Source organism: Candoia aspera, chromosome 1, assembly GCF_035149785.1.
Source record: "Candoia aspera isolate rCanAsp1 chromosome 1, rCanAsp1.hap2, whole genome shotgun sequence".
NCBI lineage: Eukaryota > Metazoa > Chordata > Lepidosauria > Squamata > Boidae > Candoia > Candoia aspera.
The window spans coordinates 224,640,584-224,646,548 of NC_086153.1; the positions used below are offsets into that span (position 1 = coordinate 224,640,584).

At 40.4% G+C, this 5,965-nt stretch overlaps 1 long non-coding RNA gene across 1 annotated transcript; it reads left to right on the forward strand.

Moving 5' to 3' along the window:
• The first annotated feature begins 914 nt into the window (after positions 1 to 914).
• LOC134487201 (uncharacterized) lies at positions 915 to 1,847 on the forward strand. The gene is made up of 2 exons (XR_010066837.1): positions 915 to 1,742; positions 1,814 to 1,847. It is a non-coding gene; the product is annotated as an uncharacterized LOC134487201 (long non-coding RNA).
• Positions 1,848 to 5,965: the final 4,118 nt, after the last annotated feature.

The window sequence follows — 5,965 nt, forward strand, 5'->3', positions numbered from 1 at the left end:
ATACATGTTAGGATTGTAATTAGAATGGTAATAAAATCAATAATCTTAACTGAAGGAATGTCTAGATCAGATGGATTCACAAAGTATTTAAGAGTCTTCTCAAACTCCATCGCTGAGGAAGTCAGACAGGTCACCTGGATGATTGTTCTTTAGATCAGATAGTCTAGTACTGTGCAAAAGTCTTAGGCCACCATTAGATTTGTTGTTTTAGCAATGGTATAATGACCATATATAATTATTTCTCAGTCTCTTTATTAGAATACAACCAGAAAATACAGGAAATTTGTATGCAGTATTCAAAAACAGAAAAAAATCAGAAAAAACAGCTTCCATAGGCTAAAGTGTGTGACCTCCCCTTACAAGTATTTAGTGTGACCTCCACTTACACTAGAGCAACAGCAGGCACTTGGCTCCCATAAACCTAAATGGAATGGAACCCTAAATACTGTCACTGCTAACACCTCTATATATCCTACTATTTCATGCCAAAATGACTGCTGTGGAAAAGGTCTTGTACACCAGGTTTGTGCAAGACATGCTTGAGCATTACATACAGTACATACACATGTTGTATGAGTGTAATTCATTGGAAGCTTGCTAAGAAGGCCAACTTTCAATCACATCATTCCAGTCAAAATGCCAAAAATCACAGAATTGGACAGACATAGAATCATACTTTTGCATCAGCAAGGCCATTCTCAAAGGGAAATCAAACAAACTGGATACTCAAGATGTGGTATTCAAGCTGTTATAAAGAAATTTGAAGAATCAGGAGAGGTCAAGGACAAAAGAAGGACTGGAAGGCCAAGAAAACTTTCAAAGTCTCATGAGAAGTTCCTCATAGTTTCTTCTTTGAGAGACTGGAGGAAGTCCAGCAGGGACTTGGCTCAGCATCTGGTAGCTGCACGGGATGCCATGTTGACCCTTCTACAATCCGAAGAAGCTTGATCAGGAATGGTCTTCATGGAAGGGCAGCAGCCAAGAAACCACTTTTGCAGAAGGGGAACATGGTGAAAAGGCTTACATATGCTAAAGCTCACAAAGATTGGAATGAGGATCAGTGGAAAAGAGTATTATGGAGTGATGAATCCAAGTTTGAAATTTTTGGGTCCAATCGTCAACAATATGTGAACAGAAGAGTTGGAGAGAGATGGACAAATGAGTGCTTGCAGCCTTCAGTGAAACATGGTGGAGGGTCTGTCCTGGTTTGGGGCTGCATTTCTGCCAGTGGTGTTGACGATATTGTCCGTATTTATTTATTTATTTTCTATCCCGCCTTTATTATTTTTATAAATGACTCGAGACGGCGAACATACCTAATACTCCAATGCTGAAAAGTACAGATAGGCTTTAATTCATCATGCCATTCCTTCTGGAAAGCGCCTGATTCGGAATGGTTTCATTTTTCAGCATGGTAACGATCCCAAGCACACTGCTAATGCAGTGAAATCATATTTAGCGAGAAAAGCAGCTGATAAAACACTGACAGTCACGGACTGGCCTCCATGGAGTCCAGACCTGAATATTATGGAGGCAGTATGGGATCACCTGGACAGAGAAAGAAATAAAAGACAACCTACATCTAAAGAAGAACTCTGGGAAGTGCTGAAAGAAGCCTGGTATAATATACCAGAAGATTACTTCAGAAAACTTCAGGACAGTCTCCCCAAAAGAGTTCAAGATGTGCTTAGAGCCAAGGGAAGTCACACTAAATACTGACTTTTGCCTGAAGAAGCCTTTTTGTTCTGAAAATTGTGTTTGTTTAATTTTTGTGTACACATTTCCTGTATTTTCTGTTTGTATCTTAACACAGAGATCGAAAAATAATTATGGATGGTCATTAAAACTTTGCTAAAACAACAAAGCTGGTAGTGGCCTAAGACTTTTGCACGCTACATGTTACCAAACTTTTCCTGCATAAGTTTAAGTTATCCTTTGCCTTTGACTTGGGTCTTCCTTTCAAGTTGTACAATTGTGTGGGTCACCAAATATCACTGAGCCACCAGCACCTAGGAAGTCATTCTCATCACAGCAGAAGCAACTTCCAAGAGGCAAGCCCTCATAGAACTATCAAATAAATATGGAGCCACAGCACTAAGTCAAAACACTGAGCTTGTCTGTTTGCTTTTGCAAACAAAAGACATTTGAACAGCTGCTGGATGGAGCCTATCTTGGCTTCTGTAAACACAGAGGGCAAGGGGAGAAAAAAAATCTTTTTGACAGTAGGACAATTAGGCACAAAAAGAATATCTTAAGGGAGCTAACTTGCAGGATAAATAATGAAAACTCCTCAGCCCATGTTTGCAAAACTGTAACTATTCCAAGGGCAACAATGTAGAATTTGAAAGCTCAACAATAAGTGTTAAAGTGAACCCATCTATAGTATACTTTTGCACATATCCAACCATGAGAGCCTGCGCACCACTGGCATGACTGGACAGTGAAGAAAAGAGAAATAGATAAAATAAATAAATAAGCATCCCTAAAATAAAATAAAATAAAATAAAGACTAAAAAGTATTCCACAATAGAAGGATCAAAAGAAAGACCAAAGCACAGAAACTTGGAGTTCCTGGTCATGCAAAGCAATGCAAATGTATTTATCATACTAGTTACAAGTTTGCTATTGACCTTCACTATTAGTATAAGTAAATTGATAAATCTTCTAGTCAGCATCCTAGAAAAAATGAGCTAACTCCTAAATGTGTTGGAGGAATGTTTTTTCAAACAATATCCAATGTGATTGGAATCCTCTAGTTCCTTCACTGGGCCCTCTGTTTAGCAGCTGTGTGTGAATATAATCTAGCCTATTGTACGGTGATCCTACGATCTTGGAAAAAATAAAGGACAAACCTGAAAAAGGAACAAAACTGAAATTTTTTAATCATATGGATAAAAAAAAATAATTGTCTATGCTTATAACTTTGCTTTACAACGGAAAATTCAAGAGCAAAACCAAGAAAAACTTTACAAAACTGCATGTTCTAATAAAAATATGTAAAATCAAACAGTATGTGTAAATTTATTTTAAAAAGACAATTCAATTTTCATTTTTTCATGATTATGAAAGACTGTGCATTAAGTGGTACCATTTGTATGGTAAAAGTTAAATGACCCAAATAAAGGACAAAAGTGAGTTTTTGAAAAACAAATAAATCTAAAGTTCAGCTTTCTGAAACAAAGGATTGTCCTTTATAATAAAGGACATATGGTCACTGTAATCTAAAGACAGATTTAAGGTCCAAAAGGAGAGTTTATTAAGGAAGCTATATGTCCTAACAGAGAGCTTGCATTTCTGAGTTGTTGTTTTTTATCACTGTGGTGAGGAAAAGGCGAAGGAAGTATTCTGCTTTTCCTGTATGATGAAGATAGCTTAAGAGTATCAGTGTTTTCCAATCATGGGAAAGCAGGTCAGTGATAAAGAAAGGGACAAAATGGAAGGCCTTGCATGGTATCTCTGCTCCAAACTCCCCTAGTGGTGAGTAGGTTAAAAAGTACAAAGAGTCTTTCCCACTTTCAGTGCCCTCCAGCCATCCTTGAGTCAGCAGAAACTCTGTCTTCATGAAATTTGCTGCCCCATTGCCAATTCCTATCCTGTCTCTATTGCCTCTGCTCCCTGTCACTGCCAGTTGCCCTCAAATATAATGGGCAACAAAACCTAATAGATTTCATACATCTGGAGGCTGCCCTTGGACCATGTTAGGATAAGGGAAAAAACTCTAACCCGTGGTAGCACTGGTACAGTTAAGGACTTTGTAGGGAGGAGCAGCTGGCCCTTTAAATCACAAGCCAGCCTTATGTGCCCTGAGGGTGTGACCTGACCCCTGAGAGCCAATAACAGAAAAGAAGGGTTCGGTCAGGTTTGGGGTGGGAAAGGTTCTGGTGTCTTTTGTGAGGGAGTGGGCGGTGGTCCTGGATGAGGGGGTGACCTCAGGCAAGGTAAGAAATTGAGTAGTTTCAGTAGCTTTGTCAGAATATGGCTCCAGTAATACAGTAAAGGGGAACCTGTGTTGTCTTCTCTGGATTATGGAGTTCTAGCTGTGGTGGAGACTAATATAAACTGGGAGATCAATGAAATAGAATGAGCAGCCAAACTGCAGGAAAACAAAAAGGATAGGCATTATCAGTATCCTCAGCACAAACATCAGTATAATTAAACAAAACAAAACAGTGTATAATAAGGAGTGTGTGTGTGTGTGTGTGTGTGTGTGTGTGTCTTAGAGTCATTGTTGAGTCCTGGTGACTGCCTGGTCCAGTCCCTGCAGCTTCCTTGGCAAGGTTTTTCGGAAATGGTTTGCCATTGCCTTCTTTCTAGGGCTGAGAGAGAGTGACTGGCCCAGGGTCACCCAGATGGCTTTGTGCCTAAGGTGGGACTAGAACTCGCAGTCTCCCGGTTTCTAGCCTGGGGCCTTTACCACTACTCCAAACTGAGTCTCAAAATTAAAGGTGCCGTTAACAAAATAATTTTAAAAATACCTTTTTTTACCACCACCTGCATACCTGGTGGTTTTTTCATTTCCTTTCCCTTCCCTGAGACTAATTTTTTTTCTTCTTTTCTGTCACAACGGCTCTTGGTACTGATTGGGCAATCACTCAGCAAATTACTAAAGCAGCTGGCTTCATGCCTAAGGTGGGACTAGAACTCACAGTCTCCTGGTTTCTAGCCCAGTGCCTTAACCACTACACCAAACTGGCTCTCATATAATAATAATAATAATAATAATAATAATAATAATAATAATAATAATAATAATGATTATAATGCAGAAAAAGGCTGGGGAGCCTGATAAAATGATATCTTAATTACCAACCAGAGGCTTAGTGCTAGGGAACAGGCGAGGCTGAAGCAAGTTTTGAGCAAGCCAGGGATCAGTAAAATACTGGAGTCCTATCATACCAAGCCCAGCCTCAGTTAAACAATCAACTGCATGGCAAAGGCAAGCAATTCCACCTCATGAAGATCCCAGTGGTGCACCTGCCATTAACACTGCTGGACACCCCTTCATGGCTTAGTTTGTTCCACTGCACAATGAAAAGCATCTTATCTTGGGCTGGGATCTTGGCGTCTGCAGTGGCTTTGCTTATGGAAGGAGGATCCTGTTCACTGGAACTGATCTGCTGTTGGCTCCTGCCTCCATCTCCTGGCTCATTCAGGAAGCTGGCGGGAGACTTTGGGAAAGTGGGGGAACTGGTGTTTTTCTTTTTCTTTTGGTATCCCCACCAGCCCTATTTGTTATGGGGCTTTTGTCTTAAACCAGACAACATAACTGACCTCTTTTCTCACCCCCCCACATCCCCCGCCCCCAGCTCAGGCGTGCTGTGAGGGCTGGAGGGGTGGGTGTCATCTTTCCCAGAAGCATTGCCAGGATGATTCCAAGAAGTTGCTGGTGCAACTTTGTAACTGAATCCCCTGGGAATGGTTCCCATTAGATATTATCCTCTCCCATATCCTTGACCTATTCAGAATCCTCTTTTTTTAACATGATCAAAACTTGTTTTGAGGGGGGGCAGTCATAACAGGATTTGTAACGTGTGTTGTTCGCAAACTCATCTGAGAGAACAATTCAAACTCCTGCTTATTTCTTTATCAGTGTGAACTTTTCCCTGCACGTTCCCATGCTTCGCAATGCCGCAGTGTCTAAAGCAAAATTTTGCCACCTTCTTAACAAGTTGTTGAACTGAGATTCATGCATTGATATTCTAGACTCAGAGCTAGCTTGGCAGGCTCTGACACAGGCTTTCTTTCCTCCATATGTGCCTAGGAAACTTATTTAGATTAGCTGCTTGCCTTTTTCCTTGTATTCTTTCATGCTTCAGGCCTCCTGATTGCTTTTATATATTGTTTCACATCCGTAAATCTGTGGCCATGTTTGCTTAATGGCAGAAACAGATTTTGGCCTGAATTAAAACTCCAACTTAGCCACTTCAGTTCTTGTATTTAAGCCATGTTGCTGTTCCCAGGGTTT